The sequence below is a fragment of the Aotus nancymaae genome, unplaced genomic scaffold (assembly GCF_030222135.1).
Source record: "Aotus nancymaae isolate 86718 unplaced genomic scaffold, 86718_ANA_hifiasm-v0.15.2.pri h1tg000014l, whole genome shotgun sequence".
Taxonomy (NCBI): Eukaryota; Metazoa; Chordata; class Mammalia; order Primates; family Aotidae; genus Aotus; species Aotus nancymaae.
The window spans coordinates 84,804,442-84,830,341 of record NW_026988425.1 but is presented as its reverse complement, the minus strand read 5'-3'; the positions used below and the strand labels follow the sequence as shown (position 1 = coordinate 84,830,341).

General features: G+C 35.8%; 1 long non-coding RNA gene across 1 annotated transcript in view; it reads left to right on the top strand.

Moving 5' to 3' along the window:
• Positions 1-23,963, top strand: part of LOC105734711 (uncharacterized) — a 50,611-nt gene extending 26,648 nt beyond the window's left edge. Inside the window, exon 5 of the long non-coding RNA XR_001111600.2 lies at positions 20,842-23,963. This is a non-coding gene — a long non-coding RNA (uncharacterized LOC105734711). The remainder of the gene's footprint in view (positions 1-20,841) is intronic.
• Positions 23,964-25,900: the final 1,937 nt, after the last annotated feature.

The window sequence follows — 25,900 nt, the reverse complement described above, 5'->3', positions numbered from 1 at the left end:
ATGACCTCACTGATTCCTCATAGATAAAGTCATCAAATACTATTATGCTGTCATACACTTTTTCTTAGAGTTTTTAAAGAATGCTTTGCTGAAATGATGCCATCAGAAAAGAAACATTTTTGCCTCTATCTCCTACCAACGTCAAACCACAGCAGGTACCCATTAAATGTTAACATAAGTCATTATTTTCTTTAGAGTTGACAAGAATTACTATACAGCTTGATACTGGCAGAAACAGAACTAAAGTGATCAGTTTTTCAATCTTTATTGTAACAATTTACTGTGTGATTTTACTTGAGACATCTTTCCAATAAGTCTCGTGATCAAGATCTTTATGTCAGTACCCAACTCAAAAAAGGTGAATGAGAATTTCAAATACAAAATAAAATAAAATAGATTTACCTATGCTGAAGAAGTTATGTTGTACCTTGCTTTGTGGTTAAATTTGTCTGTTAACACCTGTGACTGCCAAAACTATCTTTTCCCCTGGGGATTTTGCTTTCCTGCATTAGTACTTTCTGATCTTAGTGTTTGCTGATAGATGATATTCGCCCTACCCTCCTCATCTGCTGTAACTGCTGTTTCTTATTATGTAGCAAACGTGCCTCTACCACCTATTCCTAAGACTTTATACCTCTACTGTCTACCCATTGGCTCAATACTATGGAGAAAAAATTGTGGTACCCTAGGACTGTCTGAAATACAATGGGTTATTTTAAAATATAAAAATTCAGTCTTGTTAGTGGGTTTAAACAGAAAGTGGCTATCCACTATCTGGATAGGAATTTATTCTTCCAGTCAAGAAGCAAGCACCTGTTTCCATTATTAAATGTACCAATATATTCATAACTATATCTAAAAGCTCTGCCTTCCCCTGTTAAAACAGATAAAGTCTGTACTCCTAAGGTAAAACTCTGCACTTGCACCCTCATCGCATCTCTCATCTATTCAAAGATACCACTCCAGCAATTCTCCCTCTATCTCCTGCATCTTTACTGTTCCCTTCAACTGTACAAATGCAGTGTAACATCCTCCGCCTTTAACACAAATCCTTCCTTTGAACTGTCTTCACTGCCTATCTCTGTCTACTTACCATGCCATTTCTTTCCTCTGCCTTGCAGCAAAACTCCTAGAAATAGATCCTAGATGCATCTCAATTTCCTCTCTTTTCTTTCCATTATTTTTCCTTGAATCAACTCCAGTCAGCCTTTTTGTTATTCTGAAACTGCTTACAGCAAAATCACCAGGATTGTTTATGGGCTAAGACAATCTCAGAATTATCTTGCCAAAGAATAGGAGACTGAGGCCTTTATAATCCTTGTGTTCCATTTTCTCTTTACCAAGAATTACCTCTGAGGTCTTTGATTCCATACACCATCACAGAGCTGAGTAAGCTTTTTCACTTTGGAAGAAATCTGGAGGCAGTAAAGCAGAAAAAGCTGGAAGGCTATTAGCATGTACTGAAAGTGTCCACCACAGCTTGGCTGAGCCTAAAAACTGGTCAAGGAGATATGATAAGACACAAAAATCATCTGCATAGACCCTTTCTCTGTTTGCTCTTTTTCTCTTTTCATCAAGCTTCCTCTTTTTCCGACCTTTAAATTAGTGTATGCTAGGAGTGAATCTTTAGACATTTTCTGTTTTCTAATTACATTCAATACTTATTTTACCTTTCTCAGTCCAATGACTTTAAAATCGTGTTTATAATGTTAAGTTCCAATTTTGTATTTACCTTTTTTTCTGAACTCTAGATCCATATAGCAGGAACCTGCTCAAAATCTCTACTGGAGATTAGTTCAAAACCAAAGTCTTGATATAAATTTACCTTATAACCCAGAAATTTTTCTCCAAGGAATCTACCCAGGAAAAGTAAATATATACATCTATACACAGACTTGTATATGAATGTTCAATGTTGCATTATTTATAATAGTTGCAAACTGGAAACAATCCAATTCGTGATACATCCATACAATGGAATACAATTCTGCAATCAAAAGGACCCAGGAGCCGATATATGCTATAACATGGATGAACTTCAAAACATGACTTAGTATAAGAAACTAGGCACAAAAGACCATATATTGTAGATCCAGTTCCATGAAATGTTCAGGAGAGACAAATCTATAGAGACAGAAAGTAATTTAGTGGTTGCCAAGGCGCTGAGGTGGATATAAGGAATTACTGCAAATGGGCTAAAATAATTTTTGAGGGGTGGTGGAAATGTTCTGCAATTAGATTGTATTAGTGGTTGCACAACTCTAAATTTACTAAAAATCATGAAATGCTGTTCTTAAAATGGATGAAATTTACAGTAGGGAAAATATACATCAATAAAATTATTTAACTCTTGATCTTATGCCTCAATTTTTTCTCCTCTTTTCTTCTCCATTTCTGGAAATGTCAGCTCTGTTTTACTACTTAGGCAATAAATCTTGGAATAATTTTTGACTCTTTTCTTTCTTTTTCATCGCAAATCTAGCCTGTCACTGGTAACTTCCTCACTACTTTCTACTGCTACCCTCTGTTCACTATAGCTCTGGCAAGCTGCCATCATCTCTTGCCTTGACTTAACAATAGCCCCCTTGCCAGTCTTCATGTAATTGTCCTTACCACTTTATTATTTATTTGCCATACAAGCAATTATTCTACTTCTTAATTCAAAGTACTTCAGCACAATTCCTTGTTAGAGTAAAATCCAAAGATGTCAGCATGTTAAAGTTTCCAGATAAAATACAGGACATCTAGTTAAATAAGAATTTCAAATGAACAACAAATACTTTTTTTAATGCCTATGTGGGATACAATATGAGGGACATAGATATATTGAAAATATTTGCTGTTTATCTAAAATTCAGATTTAACTGGACATTCTGTCCTTTTTCCTAAATCTAGCAAACCTACATCTTGGTCAAAATGGTGCTTCATGATCTGGGCTTCCACTGTCTCTCTGGTCTCATTTTCCTCCTCACGCTTCTTAATCAAGGTACCATGGCCTTTTCATTGCTTTTCAGACAGGCAAAGTATATTCTTACTGTGGGAACTTTACACTCGCTCTTCTCTGTACCTGCTAAACTCTTTACCCAAGTATCAAGTATAGTTTGTTCTCCCATTTCATTTAGTTTTAGGCTCAAATGTCTGCTCTTCATGGAGGTCTTTTCTGATCAACCAGTTGAAAATATCTCCTGCAGTCTTAAATTCTCAGTACTCTCATTAGGCTTTATTTATCTTCTCAGCACTTATTAGAAGTGAACATTCAATATATGTGTCTTGTATATAACTGGCAGTTAAGGCAGAAAAATTGTTTCTTGTTCACTCCTGCATAAAAATGGACTAGAATAGTACTTGGTAGATAATAAGTGATCAATAGATGTAGTCATCTATCCATCCACCCACCCACCTAAACATCTATCTATCCATTCATTTGTTCATTGATCCATTCAACATTTTTCCTTTTCTAGGTTCTAGGTCTCAAATCACATGCAGTGACACTGTCAATGTATTAAGTCATGTATTTTTGGAAGGCAAGTGTGAAAAGAAAAGTAGGGGTATGGTGAAGCTAACAGAGAAAAATTGGCAGGCAGAAATAGATGTGTGTCTGTGGACTAATAATAGCAGAATGAGTCGGATAGGAACATAGTTGAATCACTTGTGGTGTTCCCCTGAGTGACAAGCCCACCCACTCAACTGGAGTTCAGGGGAGAGGTCAAGACAAGAGACAGTATTTGGGACTCATCAGCCCTGGGGTGCTAGTTAAAACTGACATATCCTGAGCTCCCGTCCGCAGCTGCTCCTACACACTCAGGAACTCTCCATTAACATTTAAACTGACTGTCAAGTCCATAATTTTGTCCTTTCTCCTCCATCAATTATCCTCTTCTTTTTACAATGTGGAATTCCTCCCTAATCACTGCACATTTACCATTGTCTACATAGTTTCCCAGTATTGTCCATTTTTTAAATGATTTCACTTTACTATGCAGTCTCGCTTCGTCTTATTTCTCTTTTTCTTAATTCCTTTACTTTTACTAAGCATATTATCTCACCTCAACAATTGCATTGAATTTGAATTCCCCAGTGTCACCAATCACAAATCCATTTCTATTTTTTCAGTATTCATTCCTCTACACTTCACAGTAGAATCTGACACCATTGGCCACTACCATTTTTTTTGCATTTTTCTTGCTTTGTTTTTTCCAATGTTACTTAACAATGTTTCATTTTTCTGCCTATCGTCTATATAGTTTTAGTTTTTCTTTAAATAACTTGACGTTTTTCTCTATGTTTTTGCCATCAAATGTGAATAATTGCTCAAATTCTGTTATTAATTCCCTGTTAATCTTTCTATAGTCTCTCATCTTTAAAAACTTCATATAGCCTTATAACTGAATTTCAACACTAGATGTATACCTCCCTAACCGACATAAACTGCTTTGTTTTCTTATTCCTCCAGCTCTGATAATACATCACTATCTGCTTATTATGTGTATTTATTTAAATGTACTGCAGATATTTAAATTTCATCATATTTAAAATATAACTTAAAAATGATATATCCTGTCTTCTCAAATAGCTTTTTAATGTCACTTAGCAGACAAAGCTCTGACTTACACTTCTTTACAAAAAGTGTTTTAAAATATCTGATAATTAGGCAAATATTGTTTTGGATACAAAGAAAGCCGAAAGGTTTTACTTATTTATGTAGATTAAGGAACATACATAAAAATGTACGAAGGTATTTTCCTATATTATTAGTCAGCTTATTCTTACCAGTTTGAGACTTAAAGTAGAAGGGATACATCAGAAAGCAGGATGATAAACTGTAGAGATAATTACCTCCATATAGACCAGAATGGCCATCAAATCACACTTTAAACATGTGTCCTATGCTCTCTTCTTACTTTGTCTAATTCCAAAGAAAGCAACTGAACAGCCAGTTTTGTTGGGAGAGTTCTGATTGTTGTCTCTGGTCAAAACCAATCTCCTTCATTTCTGGTGATTCCCCTGTGTCTCAATATCTAATATCCTCTCCATAGGTAGCAGGATTTCCATGCAATAGAAGTTTGCTACAATTGACCATATGTTTCTTTTAAAATGTTCAGCATTTGTATTTGCTTAAACATCTTCAGATTTTGGAGAACATCAACATGTTGAAAAAATAATTTACTTGTAGAACTTTATCAGAAAAGACACAGGTAACTATGGGATGAACAAAAATTAATTTTTAATCAATAAATATGTTTTAATTCTTAACTATCTAAAAATGCAAGTTAGAAATAAGTGCATGCTCATTGGATTTATAGTCTGGAACAAGAGAAGATATCCTGGAATTTTGAAGAGAGATGATGAAAAGGTGAGAAGGGAGTTCCAATTTTTTTTTTTTTTTTAAAGGCAAAGTTAAACAGAAGACATGGAGAATAAAGGGAAAATAGCAAATTAGGAAAGAGGAGAATTATCAGAGAAATTAATAAATCAACAGATTCATAAGGTCTGACAGTCTCATGTAGGGCTGTGCTATTACTAAAGCAATACAGTTTTGAATTACAATAAAAGAGAACAATCACATAGAAAGAAAAGCTTAATAACCAAATACTCAAAAATACGTTAGTGATATAGAGCATTGATTTCATTTATGTGAGGACAAATAAAATAATTTCAAAAAAAGTGACATGACACGAAATAGTTATGTGGTTGCCTACATCCTTAGGTAAAGATTCTGATGTGTGCACAAATAGCATATGCAAAGTTAGATAGGAAACCGTCAGAAGGACAGCTAGTGATTTACATTAAAGTAAGTCAAGGTTAGGTGTTTAATGTTGCTTAGGCATAATTTGACAATATGACGGAGGTTTCAAAAGAGAGAAGGTATATATGAAAATATATTTACCTGTAAGATATTGACATGTCCCCAACCAAGTCTCATCTTGAATTGTAGTTCCCATAATCTCCACATGTTGTGGGAGGACCCTGTGGGAGGTAATTAAATCATGAGAGCAGTTACCTCCATGCAGTTCTCATGATAGTGAGTTCTCATGAGATCTGATGGCTTTGTGGAGAACTTTCTCCCCTCTTTGCACTGCCCTTCTCCTTACCACTGCCATGTGATGAAGGACATGTTTGCTTTCCCTTTCACCATGATTTTAAGTTTCCTGAGGTCTCCCCAGACATGCTGAACTGTGAGTCAATTAAACCACTTTCCTTTATATATAACCCAGTCTCGGGTATGTCTTTATTAGCAGCCTGAGAATGGACTAATACACATATGCATATATCATATATTCATGTATATAATATGTGCTTATGTTATATAATTATATCACTATATATCATTTTACATTGTTGAAGAATAGTTATATGCTAGAAAATATCCTACATAATTAAGATGTTGTTAATGCTTATAAATTTATGGAATCTGTTTATTATGATTTTCACTTTAACAGTGATGAAATAAAATTAAAAGATATTAAGCAACTTCTTTTTTTTAATTTATATATGTTATATTTATTTAAGATTATAATAAATTTATATAATACATATTATAAACACACTATGCCTTTATATAATATATAATGTGTTGTAGCAGCATAATATATATTCATATATATTTATATATATTTTTTAATTTATTTTATTTTTATTTTTATTTATTTATTTATTTTTATTGCATTTTAGGTTTTGGGGTACATGTGAAGAACATGCAAGATAGTTGAATAGGTGCACATGTGGCAGTGTGATTTGCTGCCTTCCTTCCCTTGACCTATATGTAGCATTTCTCCACATGCTATCTCTCCCCAACTCCCCACCCCCCGCTGTCCCTCCCCTATTTCCCCCCAACAGACTCCAGTGTATAGTGCTCCCCTCCCTGTGTCCATGTGTTCTCATTGTTCAACACTCTGAGTGAGAACATGTGGTGTTTGAATTTGTGTTCTTGTGTCAGTTTGCTGAGAATGATGGTTTCCAGGTTCATCCATGTGCCTACAAAGGACACGAACTCATCATTTTTGATGGCTGCATAATATTCCATGGTGTATATGTGCCACATTTTCTCTGTCCAGTCTATCATCGATGGGCATTTGGGTTGGTTCCAGGTCTTTACTATTGTAAACTGTGCTACAATGAACATTCGTGTGCATGTGTCCTTAGAGTAGAACGATTTATAATCCTTTGGATATATACCCAGTAATAGGATTGCTGGGTCAAATGGAATTTCTATTTCTAGGTCCTTGAGGAATTGCCACACTGTCTTCCACAATGGGAACTAATTTACAGTCCCACCAACAGTGTAAAAGTGTTCCTATTTCTCCACATCCTCTCCAGCATCTGTTGTCTCGAGATTTTTTAATGATCGCCATTCTAACTGGCATGAGATGGTATCTCAATGTAGTTTTGATTTGCATTTCTCTAATGACCAGTGAAGATGAGCATTTTTTCATATGTTTGTTGGCCTTATGTATGTCTTCTTTTGTAAAGTATCTGTTCATATCCTTCACCCACTTTTGAATGGGCTTGTTTGTTTTTTTCTTATAAATCTGTTTTAGTTCGTTGTAAATTCTGGATATCAGCCTTTTATCAGATGGGTAAGCTGCAAAAATTTTTTCCCATTCTGTTGGTTGCCGATTCACTCTAATGACTGTTTCTTTTGCCATGTAGAAGCTGTGGAGTTTGATTAGGTCCCATTTGTCTATTTTGGCTTTTGTTGCCAATGCTTTTGGTGTTTTGGTCATGAAGTCCTTGCCTATGCCTATGTCCTGAATGGTTTTGCCTAGGTTTTCTTCTAGGGTTTTTATGGTGTTAGGTCTTATGTTTAGATCTTTAATCCATCTGGAGTTAATTTTAGTGTAAAGTGTCAGGAAGGGGTCCAGTTTCTGCTTTCTGCATATGGCTAGCCAATTTTCCCAACACCACTTATTAAACAGGGAATCCTTTCCCCTTTGCTTGTTTTTGTCAGGTTTGTCAAAGATCGGATGGTTGTAGATATGTTGTATTGCCTCCAACACCTCTGTTCTGTTCCATTGGTCTATATCTCTGTTTTGGTATCAGTACCATGCTGTTTTGATTACTGTAGCCTTGTAGTAGAGTTTGATGTCCGGTAGTGTGATGCCTCCCGCTTTATTCTTTTTGCTTAGAATTGACTTGGCTATGTGGGCTCTCTTTTGGTTCCATATGATGTTTAAGGTGGTTTTTTCCAGTTCTGTGAAGAAGGTCATTGGTAGTTTGATGGGGATAGCTTTGAATCTGTAAATTACTTTGGGCAGTATGGCCATTTTCACAATATTGATTCTTCCTAACCATGAACATGGAATGTTTCTCCATCTGTTTGTGTCTTCTCTTATTTCATTGAGCAGTGGTTTGTAGTTCTCCTTGAAGAGGTCCTTTACGTTCCTTGTTAGTTGTATTCTTAGATATTTTATTCTCTTTGTATCAATTGTGAATGGCAGTTCATTCTTGATTTGGCTCTCTTTAAGTCTGTTCTTGGTGTATAGGAATGCTTGTGATTTTTGCACATTGATTTTGTATCCTGAGACTTTACTGAAGTTGCTTATCAGTTTCAGGAGATTTTGGGCTGAGACGATAGGGTCTTCTAGATATACAATCATGTTGTCTGCAAATAGAGACAATTTGACTTCCTCCTTTCCTAATTGAATACCCATTATTTCTTTTTCTTGCCTGATTGCTCTGGCTAGAACTTCCAGTACTATATTGAATAGGAGTGGTGAGAGAGGGCATCCTTGTCTAGTGCCAGATTTCAAAGGGAATGCTTCCAGTTTTTGCCCATTCAGTATAATGTTGGCTGTTGGTTTGTCATAAATAGCTTTTATTATTTTGAGATATGTTCCGTCAATACCTAGTTTATTAACTAGGGTTTTTCGCATAAAGGGCTGTTGAATTTTGTCGAAGGCCTTCTCTGCATCAATTGAGATAATCATGTGGTTTTTGTCTTTCGTTCTGTTTATGTGGTGAATTACATTTATACATTTGCGTATGTTGAACCAGCCTTGCATCCCCGGGATGAATCCTACTTGATCATGGTGGATAAGCTTTTTGATGTGCTGTTGCAATTGGCTTGCCAGTATTTTATTGAAGATTTTTGCATCTATGTTCATCATAGATATTGGCCTGTAATTTTCTTTTCCTGTTGAGTCTCTGCCAGGTTTTGGTATCAGGATGATGTTGGTCTCATAAAATGATTTGGGAAGGATTCTCTCTTTTTGGATTATTTGGAATAGTTTCAGAAGGAATGGTACCAGTTCCTCTTTGTATGTCTGGTAGAATTCGGCTGTGAACCCATCTGGACCTGGGCTTTTTTTGGGTGGTAGGCTCTTAATTGCTGCCTCGACTTCAGACCTTGTTATTGGTCTATTCAGGGTTTTGACTTCTTCCTGGTTTAGGCTTGGGAGGAGGCAACTGTCCAGGAATTTATCCATTTCTTTCAGGTTTACTGGTTTATGTGCATAGAATTGTTTGTAGTAATCTCTGATGGTGGTTTGTATTTCTGAGGAATCTGTGGTGATATGCCCTTTATCATTTTTTATTGCATCTATTTGGTTATTCTCTTTTCTTTTTTATTAATCTGGCTAGTGGTCTATTTTGTTGATCTTTTCAAAAAACCAGCTCCTGTATTTATTGATTTTTTGAAGGGTTTTTCATGTCTCTATCTCCTTCAGTTCTGCTCTGATCTTAGTTATTTCTTGTCTTCTGCTAGCTTTTGAGTTTTTTTGATCTTGCTCTTCTAGCTCTTTTGATTTTGATTATAGGGTGTCAATTTTAGATTTCTCCTTGCTTCTCATGTGGGCACTTATTGCTATATATTTTCCTCTTTAGACTGGTTTAAATGTGTCCCAGAGATTCTGGTATGTGGTGTCTTTGTTCTCATTGGTTTCGAAGAACATCTTTATTTCTGCCTTCATTTCATTGTTTATCCAGTCAACATTCAAGAGAAAGTTGTTCAGTTTCCATGAAGCTGTGAGGTTCTGGGTTGGTTTCTGAATTCTGAGTTCTAACTTGATTGCATTGTGGTCTGAGAGACTGTTTGTTATGGTTTCCGTTCTTTTTCATTTGCAGAGGAGTGATTTACTTCCAATTATGTGGTCAGTTTTAGAGTAGGTGTGAGGTGGTGCTGAGAAGAATGTATATTCTGTGGATTTGGGCTGGAGAGTTCTGTAAATGTCTATTAGGTTTGCTTGTTCCAGGTCTGAGTTCAAGTCCTGGATATCCTTGTTAATTTTCTGTCTTGTTGATCTGTCTAATACTGACAATGGTGTGTTAAAGTCTCCCACTATTATTGTGTGGGAGTCTAAGTTTCTTTGTAAGTCATTAAGAACTTGCCTTATGTATCTGGGTGTTCCTATATTAGGTGCATATATATTTGCGATCGTTAGCTCTTCTTGTTGCATTGATCCTTTTACCATTATGTAATGTCCTTCTTTGTCTCTTTTGATCTTTGTTGCTTTAAAGTCTATTTTATCTGAGATGAGAATTGCAACTCCTTCTTTTTGTGCTCTCCATTTGCTTGGTAAATCTTCCTCCATCCCTTTATTTTGAGCCTTTGTGTATCCTTGCATGTGAGATGGGTTTCCTGGTTACAGCAAACTGATGGGTTTTGGCTTTTTATCCAATTTGCCAGTCTGTGTCTTTTGATTGGGGCATTTAGTCCATTTATGTTTAGGGTTAATATTGTTATGTGTGAATTTGATACTGCCATTTTGATGCTAGCTGGTTGTTTTGCCCATTGGTTGATGCAGATTCTTCATTGTGTTGCTGCTCTTTACCATTTGGTATGTTTTTGGAGTGACTGGTACTGGTTGTTCTTTTCTATGTGTAGTGCCTCTTTCAGGAGGTTTTGTAAAGCAGGTCTGGTGGTGATGCAGTTTCTGAGTACTTGCTTGTTCACAAAGGATTTTATTTTTCCTTCACTTATGAAGCTTAGTTTGGCTGGATATGAAATTCTGGGTTGAAAGTTCTTTTTCTTTAAGGATGTTGAATATTGGCCCCCACTCTCTTCTGGCTTGTAGCGTTTCTGCTGAGAGATCTGCTGTGAGTCTGATGGGCTTCCCTTTGTGGGTAATCCGACCTTTCTCTCTGGCTGCCCTTAGCATTTTCTCCTTCATTTCAACCCTGGTGAATCTGATGATTATGTGCCTTGGGGTTGCTCTTCTTGAGGAATATCTTTGTCGTGTTCTCTGTATTTCCTGGACTTGAATATTGGCCTGCCTTGCTAGTTTGGGGAAGTTTTCCTGGATGATATCCTGAAGAGTATTTTCCAGCTTGGATTCATTCTCTTCATCACATTCAGGTACACCTATCAAATGTAGATTAGGTCTTTTCACATAGTCCCATATTTCTTGTTGACTTTGTTCATTCCTTTTTACCCTGTTTTCTCTAATCTTGCCTTCTTGTTTTATTTCATTCAGTTGATCTTTGACCTCTGATATCCTTTCTTCTGCTTGGTCAATTCGGCTGTTGAAACTTGTGCATGCTTCATGAAGTTCTCATGTTGTGTTTTTCAGCTCCATCAATTCACTTATATTCCTCTCTAAGTTGTCCATTCTCATTAGCATTTTGTCAAATCTTTTTTCAAGGTTCTTAGTTTCTTTGCATTGGGTTAGAACATGTTCTTTTATCTCATGGAAGTTTCTTATTACCCACTTTCTGAAGGTTGATTCTGTCATTTCATCACACTCATTCTCCATCCAGTCTTGTTCCCTTGCTGGTGAGGAGTTGTGATCCCTTGTAGGAGGAGAGGTGTTCTGGTTTTGGGTGTTTTCGTCCTTTTTGCGCTGGTTTCTTCCCATCTTTGTGGATTTATCCACCTGTCGACTTTGTAGTTGTTAACTTTCTGATTGGGTCTCTGAGTGGTCATCCTGTTTGTTGATGATGAAGTTATTTCTGTTTCTTAGTTTTCCTTTTAACTGTCTGGCCTCTCTGCTGTAGGACTGCTGAGGTCCACTCCAGGCCCTGCTTGCCTGGGGATCACTTGCAGCAGCTGCCGAACAGTAAAGGTTGCTACCAGTTTCTTCTTCTGCTTTGTCCCAGAAGGATACCTGCCAAATGTCAGTCTGAGCTCTCCTTTATGAGGTGACTCTTTGGCTATATGGGGGTTAGGGAGCTGCTTGAGGAGACAGTCTGTCCTTTATCATAGCTCTAATGCTGAGCTGTGAGCTCTGTTGTTCATTCAGAACTGCTGGGCAGGTACGTTTAAGTCTGCAGCAGAAGAATTCATAACCCTCTTTTTTTCCCCAGGTATTCTGTCCCAGGGAGTTAGGGCTTTATGAGTTTCCACTGTGATGCTGCCTTTTTTTTTTCTTCAGGGCTGCCCTGCCCACAAGGAGGCAGCCTAATCACTCTCAGCCTGCAGAGGCCTCCCTGAGCTGCTGTGGGCTCTGCCCAGCTGCCGTGTGAACTTCCCTGCAGTCCTGTTTATATGGGTGTAGTTAGAATTGCCTCGGCAATGGTGGCCCGCCATTGTAATGACAGACTCTCTCTGTAATGGTGGGTTGCCTCAGCAATGGCAGGCTACCTTAGCAATGGTAGACTGCCTCCATAGTGGTGGAGTGCCTCGGTAATGGCAGACGCCCCTCCCCCACAGAGCTGGACCGTCCCGGGTTCAGCTGTGCTTGCTGTGAAACTCTCCACCCAGAGCATTTCCAATTGCCATTTTTTTGTTTTTGTTTTTGTTTTTGTGGGGGTGGGACCAGCCAGGCCTGATCACCTGGTTCCCTGCCTCAGAGCCTTTTGTTTTTTAGTTGAATGGTCAGCTCTCTCCCAAGTGTCCTGGTCGCCTGTTGAATAGGTTCCAGGATCTGTGTGATTTCCCATGCAGTGACCCACTGTGTCAGCTGAAACCGTGGCTCTGAGATTCATGGTGCTTTTTTGCTCGGGAATCTCCTGGCCTGGCTCCCTGTTTCAGCTCCCTTTGCTGGCTAAGTGGGGACACAGTCCCATTTACTCTGCACTGGGAACCGCTGCGCCAGGGCGCAGGCAAAACAGCTGCGCTGGCTAAAACAGCCGCGCTGGCGACCCATGAGGCTCCTCCGCCTGGGAATCTCCTGGTCTGTGGGCAATAAAAATCCGTCTGGAAATGCGGCGTCCACTCACCGCATTTGCAGCTCTGTGCTTTCACTGGGAGCTGCAATCCTGAGCTGCTCCTAACTGGCCATTTCTTCAAAAGATATTAAGCAACTTCTAAATCACATAGTACATGTTAAAACAAGGTCTCAGTGAGTCATAAACATTATGTTCTTTGTATTATAATATATTGTCTCCCTGTATGTATGAATGCAAATGAGTATATAATTTGCATGGGTTAAGTGTCTGTATATTTCAAAATGTAGCTTGAAATTATACTTCAAAACACACTATAAAAGACTGGTTTATTTGAGCTAAAATTTGTGAATCTAGGATTCCAGAGTTAAAATGCAAATATTGTTAAAATGCTAACATGCGGTTATCTTTGACTATCAAGTTTTCTAGCGCAAAGTAATCTACCAGATCAATACATAACAGTGACAATAAAGAGGGAGGAAGTTATATGGAAAAGTCTGGAGTACTGGCCCTACCTGGAGTAGGAAGCTCAGAAAACACTGTCTGCAGGCAGGGCTGTGTGAGTGTGGAGAGGGCAGGGAGGTGGTGTGGGGTGAAAATAAAGTGGAAACATTGAGCTTCTTAGCTAAGAATATAGACATAAAAATGAAAATGAGAATGTAAGAGCACCAAAAACAACAAGTTTTTTGAATTTCTTTCAGTGATTTAGGTTTGATGTTTCATTTTAAGGCAATAAGCCAAAATTCAACTTTGTATAACCACCATACTTTATTGATTTGAACATGCATATGTTTTCACATTTTAAACTCTTTGAAATCAGGAGTTTAGATTATATTTTAGCATTATATCATAGTTAAATTGGCAGCATTTTTATTTCTTAATGGTGGTGTATTTTACAATTAATGGCACCTTAGAGTTAATGAAGGATGGTAAGTAAGGTTCATCTGAGGATCAGAAGAAAATGTGCATGAGTCTAAGGTCTTCCACTGATACCCAACATCACTTCTGGTACAAATGCTATTCTGATCTAAATTTTTTTAGTCTTTAATTACAAGACTAATACCTTTTCTAAATATGACAGTCAAGCAGCAAGTTCTGCTCCATTTTCTTATGAAGATGCTGTCATAGTAATTGAGAAAATAGTTAAAACATCCAATTTATATAAACAGCATATATAAAATCTATGGAGTCCTCATGAAATTTAAAATAGAATATTAAAAATCTCACAGGATTCAAGGCACTTTTAAACAGTTTTGAAAATTTTGCAAGATGTCTGATTTTCGTAATCTTCTGTAGTCAAAGGAAATATTTTTATTCAAGTAGCTGGTCTGAGATGTAAAGATTCTGTTCCATCTAAAAGAAAGTCTTTAGTCTAATAAATTGAGTGCTAGTACTAGCTTTGAAAGCAAAAGCTCTGAACTGTATGTTTCTAGCTGGATTTTCAATTTTTGTTTTGTTTTTTAATAAGGCATAGTTTCTCATGCAGTAACATATGGTTTCAATATTTGAGCATTCTCAGCCATTTTCCCCATATGTTTGTTGTAATCAACTAACCACACATGGCCAATCCTGCCCTTAGATAAGCATAGGGAATGCTCACTAAGGTCCAGGAAAATAAGCACATTCCACGCAACAACCCATGGTCCAAAATCAGACTTTGGTCAGGATTTGCACAATATGAATGGTACAAATGAATGGTTATTAATATATTTCAGAAGTGACTTGGATTGTAGAGGTTCCTTTAATCTGAGAATGTCGAAGATTAATCTTCACAAAGGAATTACTGAACAACTTGGAGAAAGTTGTGTGTAAGGCTATGCATGTGTTAGATAGTGGTGTGGGGAGCATCAAACTTAATGCATAATGTGACAAGTCAGAGTTATCCAATGCATTATTTGTTTATTTTATTCATTCCACAATTTTAGTACTCTTCTAGGCACATAGTATACATCATCTGCTCTCATTGATGTTAGTCTAGAGGCATAATATTAATACCAACAATAAATGAGTAAACTAATAACTCAGGCAATTTATGTAACTAAATTAATCTGATTAAATAGTATAATGCTATTTAAAGTGATCGGAGTATTTTTCCTGGGATTGCGAGAGAAAATTCTTTCTCTGAAAAGGTGATAACAAAGGTGAGAGCCAGGAATGTGAAATCTGGAATGAAGGTAACAATGTACTAGAAAAGGGATGGCTTTAAGGCCTGAATGAGCTCATGATTCTGGAGAAAAGTAAGATCAGAAGTACAGGCAGGATCCAGAACACGCAGATTTGGGTAGACCAAGTTAAGTTTTGTGGATATTAGTCTAAGCACGTAGAAGTGCTTTAAGCAAAAGAGTAATAGAAACTGATTTATTGCAAGTTTATATTTAAATATCTCATTACAGTTGCTTTGTCAAATAGATGACTACAAAAACAATAATTTAGGATATTAATGGCAGATAAAGAAAATTTTATTCTTTGTTGGGAATAAAAATTGTGACACTGGCAAAGCCATTTCAAGGATATATGAAAAATCTGGGACAGAATTTTGATCATCTTGAGGCATAGAATCCTCATCTACATATATACAGTCCAAGAAGAAATCTTCCTGTGAGCCTTAAGAAAGAAATTAAGCTACAAATCAATCTCAAGTGAACCTCACATAATTAACATAAACACACTTACATCTATGATAATTCTTAAGAAAATTTAAACAAATAATGTGTTAATAGTACTATTGTGCCAGGTAAAGATTTTGGAAGTAGAAAAAAGGATGTATTTTGAAATCAGTGATTTGCAAAAACTGAAGTTCAGCAGATGTATATATTAAGTCTTTCACCAACCTGCTGCAATTTCAATTTGTGTCAATTTTATTCACTTTAAATGTCATACAGTGGTATTCATACATCAATATTAAGGATATTAGGATTAATACCCTAATATTAATTTGAAAGCTTTACTTTTCAAAATAGCAAAATGATTTGTTGTATAAAAAGGTAATTACTCAGTATCTAATCTTCCTGCTTTGGTCCCCTAAGATGATGAGAAAAGTAAAGTCATAAAAAAATAAGTAAGTAAATAAAGTTTGGAAACATCTGACAAATATTTTCTTACGGATTTATTTTCCAAATATTTTCTAGTTGTGTTTTGGTTTTAAGGTCTTCACTAAGTTCTATGGTATTTTTAAATAGTTACATATGTTCAATAATATTTACAGTTGATCTCAAACCAGAATTGCATTTTGAAAGGCTAAACAAATTGGTAGTCTTATATATTGTCAGATGATCAAACTTTGGAGATTTTAACCAGCATGGATTTCTTTTTGTGTTTTAATAGTTTTCTGTCTTTTCTTTTTTTTTTTTTTTGACACAGAATCTCACTCTATTGCCAGGCGCCAGGCTGGAGTGCAGTGGCACAATCTCGGCTCACTGCAACCTCGGCCTCCCAGGTTCAGGCCATTCTCCTGCCTTAGCCTCCCTAGTAGCTGGGACTATAGGCACACGCCACCACGGCCAGATAATTTTTGTATTTTTAGTAGAGATGAGGTTTCACTATGTTGGCCAGGATGGTCTCAGTCTCTTGACCTTGTGATCTGCCCGCCTCGACCTCCCACAGTGCTGGGATTACAGGCTTGAGCTACCGCGCCAGGCCTGGTTTTGTGTCTTGCTGTGTATCCCAGGCTGGAGTGCAATGGAGCAATCTTGGCTCACTGCAAACTCTGCCTCCTGGGTTCAAATGATTCTCCTGCCTCAACCTCCTGAGTAGCTGGATTATAGGTGCATGCCACCAAGGGCACGGATTTCTAAAATAATTTGTAGACATTTCCTACTCATTGGCTATATTAGTAAGATAGACTGATTTATGCTATGATAATACAACAACTCCAAATTTCAGTGGCTCAAAACAAATTTAATTTCCTCTTATGTAGTTGGCAAGAAGATTTTGATTTTTATAGTCACTTGGGAATCCAGGTGGATGAAGGCTCCATAATTCTTTTTAAATATTTTTTATTGAGAAAACATTCATATAATATGGAATTCAGCATTTTAAACTATACAATTTAGTGGATTTTAGTATATTTGCAATTTTGTGCAATCATTACCACTAATTCCTTCACTCCTAAAAGGTACACTATATCCATTAACAATGATGAACGATTCCCAATTCCCAATTTCCCCCCTCCCCTGTCAAACAATTCTTTTCTTCCTGTCTCTATGCATTTGCTTATTCTGAACATTTCATATCGACAGAATCATAAAGTAGGTAGTCTTTTGTGACTGGCTTCTTTAATTTAGTATAATACATTCAAGGTTCCTCCATGTTGTATCGTGTATCAGTACTTCATTAATTTTGACCAAATTATATTTCATTGCATGGATATATCACATTTTATTTATTCATTAATTAGTCGGTGGACATTTGGATTGTTTCCACTTTTTGCACATTGGAAATAATGCTGCTACCAGCATTTGTGTACATATTTTTTGTGCATATATGTTTTTAATTCTCTTGGGTATATATGTAGAGAAAAAGAATAGCTGTGACATATAGTAATTCTGGTTAACTTTTTGATGAATTGCCAAACTCTTTTCCACAGCTGCATCATTCTACATTCCCACCTGCAATGGTGGTTTCAACTTTACATCCTCACCAACACTTATTGTTTTTTTCTCTTTTTAAAGTGACCATATCTTTGGAGATGTATGGTGGTATCTCACTGTGGCTTTGATTTGCATTTGCCAAATGACTAATGATGTAAAGCATTTTTGTGTTTATTGACTATTTGCCTATCTTCACTGAAGCAAGGCCTATTCAAGTCCTTTGCCAATTTTATAATTGGGCAAATATAACTCTGTTGTAAGAGTTATTTTTATATTTTGGATATTAGACTGTTATCTGATAGATGACATACATATTTTCACTATTTCTATGGTCATTTTGCTTTATTGATGGTGTCTTCTGATGCACAAAATTTTTATATTTAGGTAGAAGTCCAATTTATCTAATTTTTCTTTTGTTGATTGTGCTTTTGGTGTCATATCTAAGAAATCTTTGCCAAATCCATAATCCTGTGGATGTATGCCTATTAATTCTAAAAAATTTTATAATATTAGGCTTTACATTTAGGTCTGTGACTTTTTGAGATAATTTTTGTATATTATGTTAGGTTGTGGTACAAATTCATTCTTTTGCACAGGAGTATCCAGTTTTTCCAACACCATTTGTTGAAAATGTATTTTTCTTCATTGAATATTCTTGGTACCTCTGTAGAAAATTAATTGACTATAGATGAATGGGTTTATTTTTTGAATCTCAATTTTATGCCATTGATTTATATGTCCAACCTTATGCCTGCACTATACAGTATTGATTACCTAGCTTTGTAGTAAGTTTCAAAATATGGAAGTGTGAGTCTTCCAACTATTCTTATTTTTCAAGATTGTCTTAGCTATCTAGCATCACCTGAATTTTATTATAAATTTTTAGATTACCTGTCCCTTTCTGCAAAGAAAGACACTCGGAATTTTGAAAAAGATTGCATTGGATCTGTATATCATTTGGGGACTACTGCCATCTTAGTAAGCCTTGCAATTTACTAACAAAGGGCATCTTTCCGTATGTTTTATAAATTTCCATGTACAGATCTTGCACTTATTTGGTTGAAGTTTTTCCTAAGTATATTTTTTCTTTTGATGCTATTATAAGTGGAATTGGGCTGGGTGCTATGACTCATACTTGTAATGCCAGCATTTTGGGAGGCCAAAGCAGGAGGATTGCCTGAGACAAGGAATTCAAGACCAACTTGGGTTCTACCAGAAATTAAAATTTAGCCTTGTGTAGTGGTGTGCACCTGTAGTCTCAGCTATTTAGGAGGTTGAAGTGGGAGGACTGTTTGAGCCCAGAAATTCTTTAGTATGTTGCTTCATTGCCTTCTAGCCTCCATGGTTTCTGATGAGAATTTTTTTTTTTTTTTTTTTTTTTTTGAGACTCAGTCTCCTGAGTAGCTGGGATTACAGACATGCACCACCATGTGTGGCTAATTTTTGTATTTTTAGTAGAGACAGGGTTTCTCCATGTTGGTCAGGCTGATCTTGAACTCCTGACTTCAGGTGATCCGCCCACCTTGGCCTCTCAGAGTGCTGGGATTACAGATGTGAGTCACCGTGCCTGGCCGAAATCAGTTCTTGATCTTATTGATAATCCTTTGTATGTGTTGAGTCACTTCTCTTATCATTCATGCTGTTCTTAATACTCTTTCTTTCTTCTTGTCTTTAAGAGTTTGATTATGATATGAGACTCTTTTTCAATATATCACATTTGGAGTTTATTGGACTTCTTGGATGTGTAAATTAATGTTTTTCATCCATCATTTTATTTAAATACTCTGTCCCTTTTATTTCCTCTCTGGGACTCACATCATGTATAATTTGTTATGCCTGGTGATGTCCCACAAGTATCTTAACCTCTTTTCATATTTTAAAAAATTCTTTTTTCTCTGTTTTTCAGAATGGATAATTTCAACTGACTTATCTTCACGTTCACTGATTTATTCTGCTGCTGGCTTTAATCTGCTATTGAGCACCTGTAAACAATTTTTTATTTCAATCTTTGTAATTTTTAACCCTAGAATCTCTTTATGTATTATGTATGTATATATATATATACACACATACATAAATAATATATATTATATAATTTATTTATTATATAATTTACTTATATAATAAATATATATTATATATCATATAATATATAATAATGTAATATATTATTGTAATATATATATTACATCTCTTTTATATTCTTTACTTGGTGAAATGTCATTCTTATATTATACTTTTATTAAATTCTTAGACATGGTTTCCTTTGGATCATTTAAAATATTTAAAACCGCTTATTTAAAGTCTTTGTCTAGTAAATCCAATATGTGGGCGTTTTTGAGAGACAGTTTCTATTGATTACTTTTTTCCTGTCTATGAACCACAGTTTTCTGTTTCTTCGCATGCCTTTCAATTTTTTTTGTTGTTGTTAAAACTAAACATTTATTAGTATAATCATGTTATGTAGTAACTCTGGGAGTAAGATACATTGCCCTTTCTCCCCATGCCAGGGTTTTTCTAAATTGCTAGAGTACCCTTACACTGTATATAGATTATTCTTAAGTAGAACCTAATCATTTTTCCCAAAGTCTCATAGCATCTCATAACATAGAAGTACACTGTACAAAAGAATAAATTATTTCTAGTTATCGCTTTACTTTTAAAGGTAGCTTAGTGGTTTCATGCCTTTAAGAAACTACTTTCTGAAGGTATTCAACTTTACAATAATAATTTTGTCAAAAGGTAGGAAAAGTAATATTTGTATGAAATAATTTATTAGTACTCTATGTAAAATATGTCATGGTTAAGTATACATTCCTAAGCAAAGGTTATAATTTTGATTTAATTCAGAGGACACCTTGTTGAGGTTTAGAAACAAGGGATGTGACATGGTGGACTGAGTTCTAAGATAGATGGAGAAAGTGTTCTCAGCTCTGGCATTGAATTGTTAGAGTAGTTTGGGATTTTGGCCTCTTTGAGTCAATTTTTTAATTTGTATAATGAACGCAGATAATTTCTAACAATCTAAAATTTGAATCTACAAACCCCTAAATTATCCAGAGTGCTGATTATTTGCCAAATTATGCCTAACAATTTCTTTCTAATAGAGTAGATTTCTCAGTTCGCAGTAGAGCTTGTTCAATACGTGATCACGTCTCAAATTTTACAGCTATTAAAATAGAATTCTCACATCTCTGTTGTTTCCTTTCAGGCTTATAGTTCTAACTCTGAAGATCAGTGAAAACTACGACTTCCTGCTTTCCTCTAAACATCATATTTATTGTGCCCCCTTTTCATGTACGTGGCATGTCTTGTTCTTGCTCGCTATGATGATTCAGCATTGAAGGAAGAGATAGCTCTTAAGTGGTAAGAGGGTTAAATGATCAACCTAGTAGTTATCAGGGATACTGACAAGCCTTTTGTACGATAGAGATCTTCAAAGGGGGCAAAGCAGCAAGATCTGTGAAGCTGATATCTGGAGCTCTAGCAAGACCCTGTCCAACCCCCATCACTACCATCCTGCATCCTCTTTATTCTGTCCCCATACCCTGTGAAGATAGTGTGACAAGAGGTTATTTGAGGGGAAGGATAAAAGTGAAGATGGTGCCTGCTCTAATTTTTCTGTCAAATGCCACTACAGACAGGAAAACACATTCTCTAATGTCTATACCTCCATTCCAGCAGGTTATATCTTTACTTCTCCACCACCCCCACCTCCCCAGCTCCATTCTCTGCTGGCAGGCCCTGGTGAATGAGGAGAGTAAAACATAGGTACTGCCTGTAAAAGAGTAGAGTGATTGAGTAGAGTGATTTTAGCTGAGTCTTCCTTTCACTCCATCGTCATAGCACATAATTGTAAGACTTTCTTCATCAACAAGTGAGGGCCATGTGCAAGTGGGTAAATCTCCCGTTTCTAAAGATTTACAAAAGATCAAATTCCCCATTAATTTTTAATTTAACTTAATTTTTTCCTTTCTTAATTTACTAATGGAAAAATAATATTTTCTGTAAGGAAAATAATTCACAAGAACATTAGTTCTGTAGAGAAGCCAGTCATCATTTTCATGATCTCTTCGATGTATGTTATTTCCACTAACGCTTACAGTTCAATATTTTGCTGTCACAAAGGAGCATAAATAACCCTGATGATGAATCTATCGAGAAAATTTCAAGAGTAAAAGAGTAAAACCTATTTAATTTAGCAAACCTGCCTGGGTGCCGTGCAAGCCCTGAGCATAAAGTTAATGTTACCTGAAATCTGTACTACCTTGTCTTAATAGTTACTGTATAGACGATGGTTTTATTTACTTATTTAACAACTCCTGTCTTCACAAATAAAGTAAAAAACCAATGGCAACTGAAGATACTTCACAATCAATTATGCAAACATTCTCAGTAAAGCTTTTATGGTAGTTTCTGTGTTACAGGATGCCATGGCCCAGTCCAACTGCCACTGCAGCATGGCTGCAACATGCACAGAAGTGACATCTTTAATATTCAACATAATGAAAAGGGCCAAGCTACATATATTAAAGTAGGGACACTTAACACATATTCAGTATATTTTTCAGACTAAGCTACTCTTGCAGATAAAATGAACTTAATAAGTAACATTATATTTTAGTTTTTATGGAAAACTTTAGGGGCCAATGGTTTCCAAAGCATCTGTACAAATCCTTGAGGTATTAACCTTGATACTGAGGGATGTGGATGTACTCATGTCATAATACTTGGGAAGGTTTATGAAAAAGTGTATGAAGAGAGCACAGATTATGATCCACAAGGTACTAAATGAAAAGTTGCCTTGTTGCACAACAGGTAGGAACTCTTGCATGCTAATAATGATTGCAAAGGCTTAGTGTGAGCCACACTTAATGCACAGAAAAGAGTTAATCCTGTAGACAGGAATGAAAGTTCTTCCATAGTTTGATGCTGTGTACACAATGGTCATTAACTAAATATTGTGGTTGCCTAAAATACAGTGAAAAATATGAGGAAAAGTGACAGGATTTAAAAAAAAGTCTGTTTAGCCCCTAACAAACAAACAAACAAACAAAAATCTTGATCACTCTTGCTATGCCAGGCTTTATAATAATTCTTTCATACATTTTAAAGATAGAAACACTTTTTAAAAAATCTGTATTTAAGAGACAAGCAAAGGAAAGCAACCAGGCAAAGTTCCCAGAGAAGGAATGTGCAAAGCAGTTTGAGAAAGAGTATAGCATTTAGAAAAGCCTGAGAGAAAGGAGGAGGCAAGGGGAAGAATATGTTTCAACAACAATGGAGTCCTTGCAAGTGTCAATTTACACAGAGGTCAAATAAGAGAAAGACTAAAACTTATCCATGTACAGCACTGGTGACAGCAATTTTGGTCGAGTAATGAAAGTGGCAGGAGAGAGGGGAAAGGACTTGGCATAGGTATCTGCTGGATGTCAGCAAGTGAAAGGAGTTGATTCTTGATGACTTTTATTTTTCCTGCTGAGTGGGAGTAAAGGTTATGTCTTGAGGCTGAGGGATTGGGGTTAGGGTAAATGGTTCGAAGAGAGGGGACTGACTTTGAAACATTTGTTGTAAAGAATGGGTGAGAGAGCTGACCAGAACAATCAAAGAACTTTCAGGCAGCCCTGTGGACCTGATTGGGATTGCAGGCCATGACCACAGAGGGTCATAAACGCTTTATTGGGGCTCCAGGAACTGCTGTGAATTTTCCTAGTTAAACTCTAAGTTTCTCTTGAAGATGAGGACTATATCTTTCTTGGCCTGCTGACCTCAGCAGAGAACACAGTACCTGAAATCTAATTAATGATCTACAACTATTTACTATATGAGGTAATGTACGTCTATGTGATAGGATGGCAGCAGAAATTATTGATTTTTATTCGCAGGTATCAGCAGATAAATAAACTTCCTTGTTTTCTGATTTTGCCAGCTGTATCCCCAAACTCTCACACTGTAGTTTTCCCTTCTGCTATCCCTTTCTTTGTGGCCCAATATTTGTTCTGTCACATGATAGCAATCATAGAATGCTAATTATCCACCAAATCAACAATTGCAAAATTTTTACAGTGAAGATTTTTGGTATTATAGTTGTATTAAGGGAAATATCCAAAAACTCTATTTTCTGTCACATCAATGTAATATTTCTTAATGGTAAACAACTAAAAATTCAGTTTCAATTTGTGAAATCAATATCTTTAACACTAAATAAATGGTATCGGAACTTTATATTAAATATCTTGTGCTGACCAAATGGTGAAATTCTAAGTAGAGTTGATTCACAGCTAAAACTTGAATTAAAGCTCTAAACTAATTCTATTAAAGAAAACAAATGGTTAAGAATGTTATATCTCTCATTCTTTCTGTTTCCTTAGTACCTAGTGATAACTTTTTTTCTCATATGTGGTTAGAAGCAATGATACTTATAAAAATGTAGAAGAAAAAGTAAGAGTTTGTCAGTAAACTAATATGAAGGGATGAATCCGGATACATGATGGCCAATCTCAGTCAAGCCATAAGACAGCTAGGACCAGGCATATTTCACATCAATTCAGAATAATCTTTGTGCTTTTCCATTAATGTTAGCTATATTAATGAACAGAACAGGCTGGTACTCAGGAACATCATATAGATGATAGCTTTCAAAAGAAGACCATATGGGATGTATGAGAATGTCAAGCCTTCATCCTAAATTGTGCAGACACTAGTCTTCACTTAAAAAGTATGCCAGAAAAAAAAATTGCCTGATCACAGCCATGTTTTAAGATCTTTAATGCTTGTCTATGATTAGGGGTAAAATAGCTTTAAAAATTTTTTTTTTTTTTTTTTTTTTTTTTTAGAAATTCTGGCTTTTCTGTGAAGATCAGCCTCTTCCTAAGCTGCATCAACTTCAAATATTCTGCTGGCAGTGTCTGTACAAGAGGCTGCTAGGCTTCAGTCTGCCACAGGCCCTAGGATTCTACAGGGTCTAGAATCCTATGGTGTATGTCTATTCATTTCAAATGGTTTTCAAAAATAGAAAAATGTGAGAGGATGAATGCTTAATATTAAATGAAAGGGATCTTGTGCTACAAAGCATACATTCTACCTCTGTTGTATAGAATCATAATTTTGAGGTTGAAATTTATATTCTTAATGTAATTTTAAAGTAGAACATAGCTTTTAAAACAGTAAAACAATAAAGGTGGCCATGCATAGCTTACAGATAGCACTGTGCTGATAATGCCCACACAGAAGGTGTCAGAGTTCTCCATGAACAGGTTACTTTAAAAACCAGTCAAGATACCAAGATAAGTATTAAAACACTTGAACCGTACTCTGAAAAAAATAAGGAGCAAGTGAGAAAGAGGGAGAGAAAGAAGGAGAGAGAGAACCGTGAGTTTGGCATCAACACTCTTGTAATACTGAGACTTAAATTCTCATTTTGTTTCTGCCTGGAGTACACTCTATTATATTAATTGTATCTTACAACTCCAGAATATCATTAAGAATATGTGAAATCCCCACTTACATTATTTTAAATTTGCACGTATTCTTATATATCTTTAGGGCTTGAATAATACTAACATGTAAAAATTAAAGAGTTAAACAAAAATCTCATTATGAATTACAGTGATGAAAATGGAATATGTACTTGCTAGTACCCTGTACCCATTTAATAGAATTTGGTGTTTATAACTATAGTCATGTTTTTTATTTTCTAACCACAGGATAGAAGGTCTTTAATGGATTTTTATTTTCAAAAGAGGTATCTTTGCAAATCAAAGAGAGTCAGAGAATGCAAATGAAAATTGCAGTAACTGATTATCCAGAAGAATGCTTGCCTTAAAGGTGAGAGGTGGTTTTAGAAATCAATTTCATAAAATTTTACCATTCCTTACCTGGGCAATATTTTACAGTGAATTAATTTCCAATTTAAGTTATCAAGTATATGACAAATCTGAATATACATTATGTATTTCCTCTCATATTTTAAATTTTGTATCCAATTACACAGAGACAGATGTAGAATACCTTTATTTTAGGATCAATTATGCCATATTAATCAATAAAAATGACATTGCACCTTATTATAATTATTAAAAAAAAACTGTTTCTTCAATGGAAAAATTCTGTCATTTTCCTCAAAGGCTCAGGATTTTCCTTACTAAAATATGTCAAGGGTCTTTCAGGGAAAAACAACAACAACAAAGACGACGGAGAAATAGTTTACCCTGTAACTTTCACCACTCCCTCCTGCCATAACCCTCCCCTCTTGGTGCCAAAGCAAAAAC